Source organism: Sinocyclocheilus rhinocerous, unplaced genomic scaffold (assembly GCF_001515625.1).
Source record: "Sinocyclocheilus rhinocerous isolate Xijiao unplaced genomic scaffold, SAMN03320098_v1.1 scaffold348, whole genome shotgun sequence".
Lineage (NCBI taxonomy): Eukaryota > Metazoa > Chordata > Actinopteri > Cypriniformes > Cyprinidae > Sinocyclocheilus > Sinocyclocheilus rhinocerous.
This window is the reverse complement of record NW_015635025.1, coordinates 51390-57389: the sequence shown is the minus strand read 5'-3', so window position 1 is coordinate 57389 and position 6000 is coordinate 51390. Positions and strand designations below refer to the sequence as shown.

The 6000-nt window shown below is 38.7% G+C and overlaps 1 long non-coding RNA gene across 1 annotated transcript; it reads right to left on the bottom strand.

The window, feature by feature from the left end:
* Positions 1 to 6: 6 nt before the first annotated feature.
* LOC107746135 (uncharacterized) lies at positions 7 to 568 on the bottom strand. The gene is made up of 3 exons (XR_001640659.1): positions 498 to 568; positions 271 to 378; positions 7 to 83 (listed from the first exon to the last, which is right to left on the bottom strand). It is a non-coding gene; the product is annotated as an uncharacterized LOC107746135 (long non-coding RNA).
* Positions 569 to 6000: the final 5432 nt, after the last annotated feature.

Below are 6000 nucleotides of genomic sequence, written 5' to 3'. Positions count from 1 at the left end.
CTTGGTAATCAGTCTGCAAAAGTGCCACCTTGTTTTGTTCGGGTTGATGTTGCACACTGCATCAAGATGATCTGCCAGTGGGACTGCTTGAAGAAAAAAGCACATCGCGTTAAAGATTTCTTTGTGAGGTCAATGGCACAGCTTCTAAAGTCACAATCCATGGACGATGCTAGAGAGCTACTACGCAGCATTACTGTTGTGGCTCTCAGTGAAACAGAGGGCAATGACAGCTCTGGAGTCCCCCTCATATCAGAAAGGTGCAAGAAATACCTGAAAGCCCGAATTGCAGAAGAGTGTGTCATCATTCCAGATGTAGAGGGTGAGGACCTGGAAAAAGCAGATCAAACGCAGTGGGTGGGTGACCAAACGCAGACAGACCTACGGCAGTGGGTGACAGAAATATGTGAGGAAAGCAGGTCACTTGCTTGGAGATCATGATAATATGCACTTCCTCCCTGAGATTATTCACAATATAATCTGGCTTGCAAGCTACTTACCACTCTGGACAGGGGTAATGATCCCTCACTTCCGAAGCACCAATATCATCGCAAGTTCAGCCAATGTTAAAGCAGAGTTCAAAAACATTAAACGTGGCCTTTTCAAGCATGAAAACTTGCCGATTCGGGTGGATCGATTCATTGCTCGACATCTGTCCTTCATTGAAGGCAACATGCGCATTTGTTCTGCAAAACAAAAAAGTAAAGAAAAAGGTGAAGAAGATGCAGCTGTTGCAACAGTGATCGTCAAAGAAGCCAATCCTCTACCAACCATAACTTGCAGTGAAGGTGTAAAACCAGAAATGGATGCTTCCTGTTCTGGGAAGTCTGACATTGTCACAATCATCCATCCAACAGATGAAGACCCTGTTGAAAACTGGAGAGGCCTAGCTCTTCCACCCAAAAAGAGAAAGAGGAATTCATACCTCTCTCCTTGTCCTGAATGGCTCCATGCAGATCCATCTGTGAGGGGGAAAAGACTGAAAGTGGAACTGTTGAAAAATGGAAATAATCAACAGCCTGTTAAACTCAGGAAATCAAGAATCTCTGTGCTGAACACATGTGCATTTGATGCTTTTTGTCAATGCTTATGTTGTGCTTTCTGTGATAGTGTCACCTTTGCAAATATTGTTTGTGGTGAGGACTCCAACAACCTCCTCCAGCTAGTGAAAACCATCACCACAAAGGGTCTGAATGCACAGGCCTACATACAGAGGGCAGAGCTGCTGAGTGGAATATTCAAACCTGTCCAACTGAAGTCTGGTGCTCTCCAAATCGACGCACAGTGCCACATCTCCACTATCATTGAAAAATCAGTGACAAAACATGCATGTGTTTACTTCACAAAACAGTGCTCCTCACAGTATTGCAGTCACAGCACACAAGTCACAAGGGAAATACCATTTGTTTGTACTTCTGTTGCTGTATTGCAGGCTTCTGGCATCGCTTATCTTCAGACCGCAGTGGAAGAAGGCCTTAACCTTCCGGAGTCCCCCTGTCTCAGGCCAATCCAAAGTCCATCACAGTGTCCCTCTGCATTCAAGACAGACTCTACATCAGGAAAAGTGCTCTGTGCAGGGAAAGTTTCTCACAGTTACAGTCTAGGAGAACTTCTGTGGATTGACACTGACCTGGGAAGCAACTCCATAGAATTTCCTTTGAGTGAATTTCCCTCCAATCTGATGCTCCAAGGAGAGAGATTTACTTTAAGGGCAGTCATTGCTTTCAAAGGAGGCTTAATCCAGGATGCTCTTGGACATTATGTGGCCTACTGCAGGAGGTCTCCATGTGTCTGGGAGATGTATGACGACCTGAGAAGTGGAGTGACAGGAGTGTCAGAAAAAAACAAAATATGCCCACATGCAGTGTTATACACAAAAGATTGATTGCACTGTTTACATGTAATCTCACAAGTATTTTTGTTGTAAGCCACACACCCATGTTTTCCTACTCCTGTTTGGAGAAGTTGTTTCTGCTCTTCTGGAAGTCAGACTTGATGGAGTTTGCACTTAAATCTATTATTCTGTGTGGCACTTTTGGTTTGAAGGCAGACAGTGTGGCATGGCTTGTCAGTATTAAGCGTTTTTAAGTTTAAGTTTTTAAAGGTCCATTATTTGTGTTAATGGATGTCCGATAGTACACTTTAATACAGTTTCACAAGTAAAATAATTTTGACAATTCATTGAGTCATGAGTTTCCACATACATACATGCATATAATACACACACACATATAGCTTATGTATGTATAAACACAGAGATACAGCAAACATATTATGGTGCGTGTATTTATGACATATACTGTTATTCACGTAATGACACACAGTAACAAGTAAAAACATTTACCTTGGAGTTGGTGTTACATTCCACTTATCCTGTGAACCGCTGTGTCTGTTATAAGTTGGAAACAGTCGATAGGTAACTTAACTAGGATCCGCTTGGATCTTACCTTGTTACTTTAACTGTATAGTTTTAAAAAAACACAGCCGCAAAAACAACAATTTTTACAGCACAAACGGAACACAAACGATTGAGACTATTTTTGCGACGTTTTGCGTTGGGTGGGGGCCAACTTCACGGAGGTCCTCCCTCAGCATTTCAACATTGTATCAACTACTGAACACATTCATGTTAATTTTAAATATCACTATGTTGGTTATTTAACCATGTATTACTATGTCTTTGGAAGGCTTTTGTCATTCAAACACATTAAAATGCACACATTCAAGTAACACATTTGCATGTTCACGGTTCTCTGATGTTGGTTAATGAACACATGACATGCAGGTAAACAAATAACATATTACATTTTTTAGAAAGTGTTTTATTTTGATTGATGTTATTTTAAAAATATTTATTTTAATTTTACATTTTTATGATTTAATTATAATTTTTTTTTTTTTTAAGATTGTCATTAAACTCACAAACCTCAGCTTGGGAAAACTTGATAATGTAATGAAAGGTTTAATGCACTTCATGTTGCTAATTACAACCAATGGAATATATTTTCTTACTCTTTGTATTTTGATATCAATATGGTACAGGATTATCCTATTTAAATCAATGTGATAAACAAGTTATGTCGAAAGTACTCTAAAAGTAGTATGATTATATTACCTAAAAATGTATGTGTAATGTAATGGATTATGTTTCTAAATACAATTTTTGTCATGTAATTTAAAATAAGTAACGGACTGCAATTTGTAAGTAATCGACCCAGCACTGGATATATATTCAGTATATGCTGTGCTTGAGTGCAGACAGCATTGAAAAGCACCAGAGGTGTAAAGTATTGGAGTAAATGTAATTAGTTACTGTACTTGAGTATCTTTTTGGTTTGTAGTTGGTTGTACTGAGTATCAAAGATATTAGCAACTTTTACTCTCTACTTCACTACATTTTTGAATGAGTATCTGTACTCTTTACTCCACTACATTTGAAATGAGTGTTGCAGTTACACATTACATTTTGCATGGACCTAGCTTTTTCTGCAGCAGTTTATTTCTGCTACAAAAGACGTGATACTGCCTATTACAGGTCACTGAAAGTACTGCGTTTTGCCCTTACTCACCCAAACTTGTCAACAAGGCTACTTTATGTGAATGCGAGTTCCTTAGCAAGTATTTGTGAATCACAGGTGTTTTATATATGAGATGAGGACATGACTGCAGCCGGCAATGAGGCCCAAACTATACTGAAGAGACCTTTTTGAAAGATATTGTTTTTGTTTGTTTGTTTTGTTTTGTAATTTTGAGCTGTTCAGTTTTATTTTGGTTTTAGAAAATAAACGTGATTGCTCTCCTCACAAATCAACTCTTTCTTGTTTTTGTTTCATGTTGTCTGTGCCTTGCCCTGGACTTTTATGTCACTTCCTGTCTCCTGTGGTGTTTGTAGTCAGTTTGTAGTCTGTTTGTTCATTGGTTCCCCTTGATTAGTCTCCTCAGGTGTGTCTTATCTTGTTAAGCTTGTTAGCCCCCAGTGTGTATATATAGCCCTAGTTTTTCTTTAGTTCCTTGCGAGTTGTTGAATGTAATGGTTGTCTGTTTGCCAGTCATTCTGTTCTTTGTTCCCTTTGGTTTTTGTTTTTTGGCTTATTGTTTGTTCTAGTTTTTCCATGAAATACCAGCACAGAGATCCTTGCCTCTGCCTATTTTCTGCAGCTTCTCCACAACATTACAGTTTTTTAACTAGCGTGTCTCTTTGACTAGTGCATTTTTTGAGCCTATATTTAGTATAAGTAAAATACTTAAGTACTGTTAAAATCAGATACTCTAAGACTTCTACTCAAGTTGTTTTGGAATTGGTGACTTGTAACGTGTAGTGGAGTAATTTTCACTGTAAGGTATCTGTACTTTTACTCAAGTATGTTTTTTAGGTACTCTTTACACCTCTGAAAAGCACTGAGGTAATATTATAGTTTAAAACAACTTAAAAAATAATCAAGTGTCAAATAGCATCTTTTCTGTGATGTTCACCATCCATTGTTTGACATTGAGGAATGCAGCTTTAGTCTTGGCCTAGTAAATCTGAAGCTTATTAAGACTCTATTGACAACGCATGCACCACCATCCTTGTTATCACAAGCATTTATGGAAAAATATCCTAATCTTTTTGTTAGCGATCTTGAAACCGGCCAGTCAATCCATCAGTGTCAAACAACAGGTGCCTTTGTCAAAATCTAAGGGCTAGAAAGAGGCAGCGGGGCTTAGAGTTTCACTCTTTGAAAGTGATACGGGCCGTACGTCTCCCCCTCTGAATGTAGTGCTGAAGGACAGACCACCCAACTCTCAGCACTTAAAGCGGGAGTAGACGGCCTTTCACAATACGTACTCCCTCACATCATGACCCCACTCTGAGGAAGTCATTCATTTGCACATGACATACTCCCCTCTTGAACTACAGAAACAAAAATACACACATCCAACACAGAACAAATCATTGTAATTACATGTATAAACATGGGCATTTTAAATCTTAGTTTTATGGTAATTTGGGCAATGATGGAGAATCTACCCTCATCCACTGGCATGGAAGATGTTTTTGGCGAGCGTTTGCCGGGTTCGTCTGAGACATGCGCTTGAGGGACTGTGGTGAGCTGAAGGGTGTGAGTCTATTGTCCCAGCCTGATTCTGCAGTCGGCCAAGATGCTCTCATTCCACTGGCTTGTAAAGTGAACTTCCATTGGTGACGAATGACTGTGGCATTTTCAACTCTGGCCCTAGAGGCTCCTAGGGGAACCTTTACACCATTTACAGTGAACCGTGCACAGGGCAGAAACCCATTATGTAGCTCCACCAAAAACACTGCATGTTAGAGAGCTCCCATTTATGTCCAGCATTTTCCATATGTAATCAAGTCACTATGTGACAATTGTATATACTGGAAATATTTGGAAATATGTGTTTGGTTTGTCTGAACAGAATGGTGCTAATAAAAATGTGCTTGATGCAAAATTTTGGGAGGAATTTACTGTTTAAAAAAGAATAAGAAAAATAATATGAATAAGTAAAGTGTAATGTGCCTGTAATCTAAGAAAAAAAAACTTCACTATGTCATACATTAAAACCATTAGGAGACACATTTTCATTTTTTTAAAGGCACACTACTTAATTGAAAGCTCTTACTGACATGTGGTTGAAGTCTAATTATTTGTTTGTTTTGTTTTAATTTGTATGGATTAATTTGTTTTAGTGGTTAGGGTGATCTAGTACACCAAGGTTTCTGATAGCAAATAGAAAGTCTTTCAAAACTTACAAGTATATCTAAAAATATGTCCCCTTAAAGGGGTCATATGATGCGATTTCAATTTTTCCTTTCTCTTTGGAGTGTTACAAGCTCTTGGTGCATAAAGAAGATCTGTAAAGTTGCAAAGACTAAAGTCTCAAATCCAAAGAGATATTCTTTATAAAAGTTAAGAGTCAGCCACACCTACCTAAAACGCCTTGTTCTAACACGCCCCCACATATCTACGTCACGAGATTTGCATAACACCACCCAAATGTTCA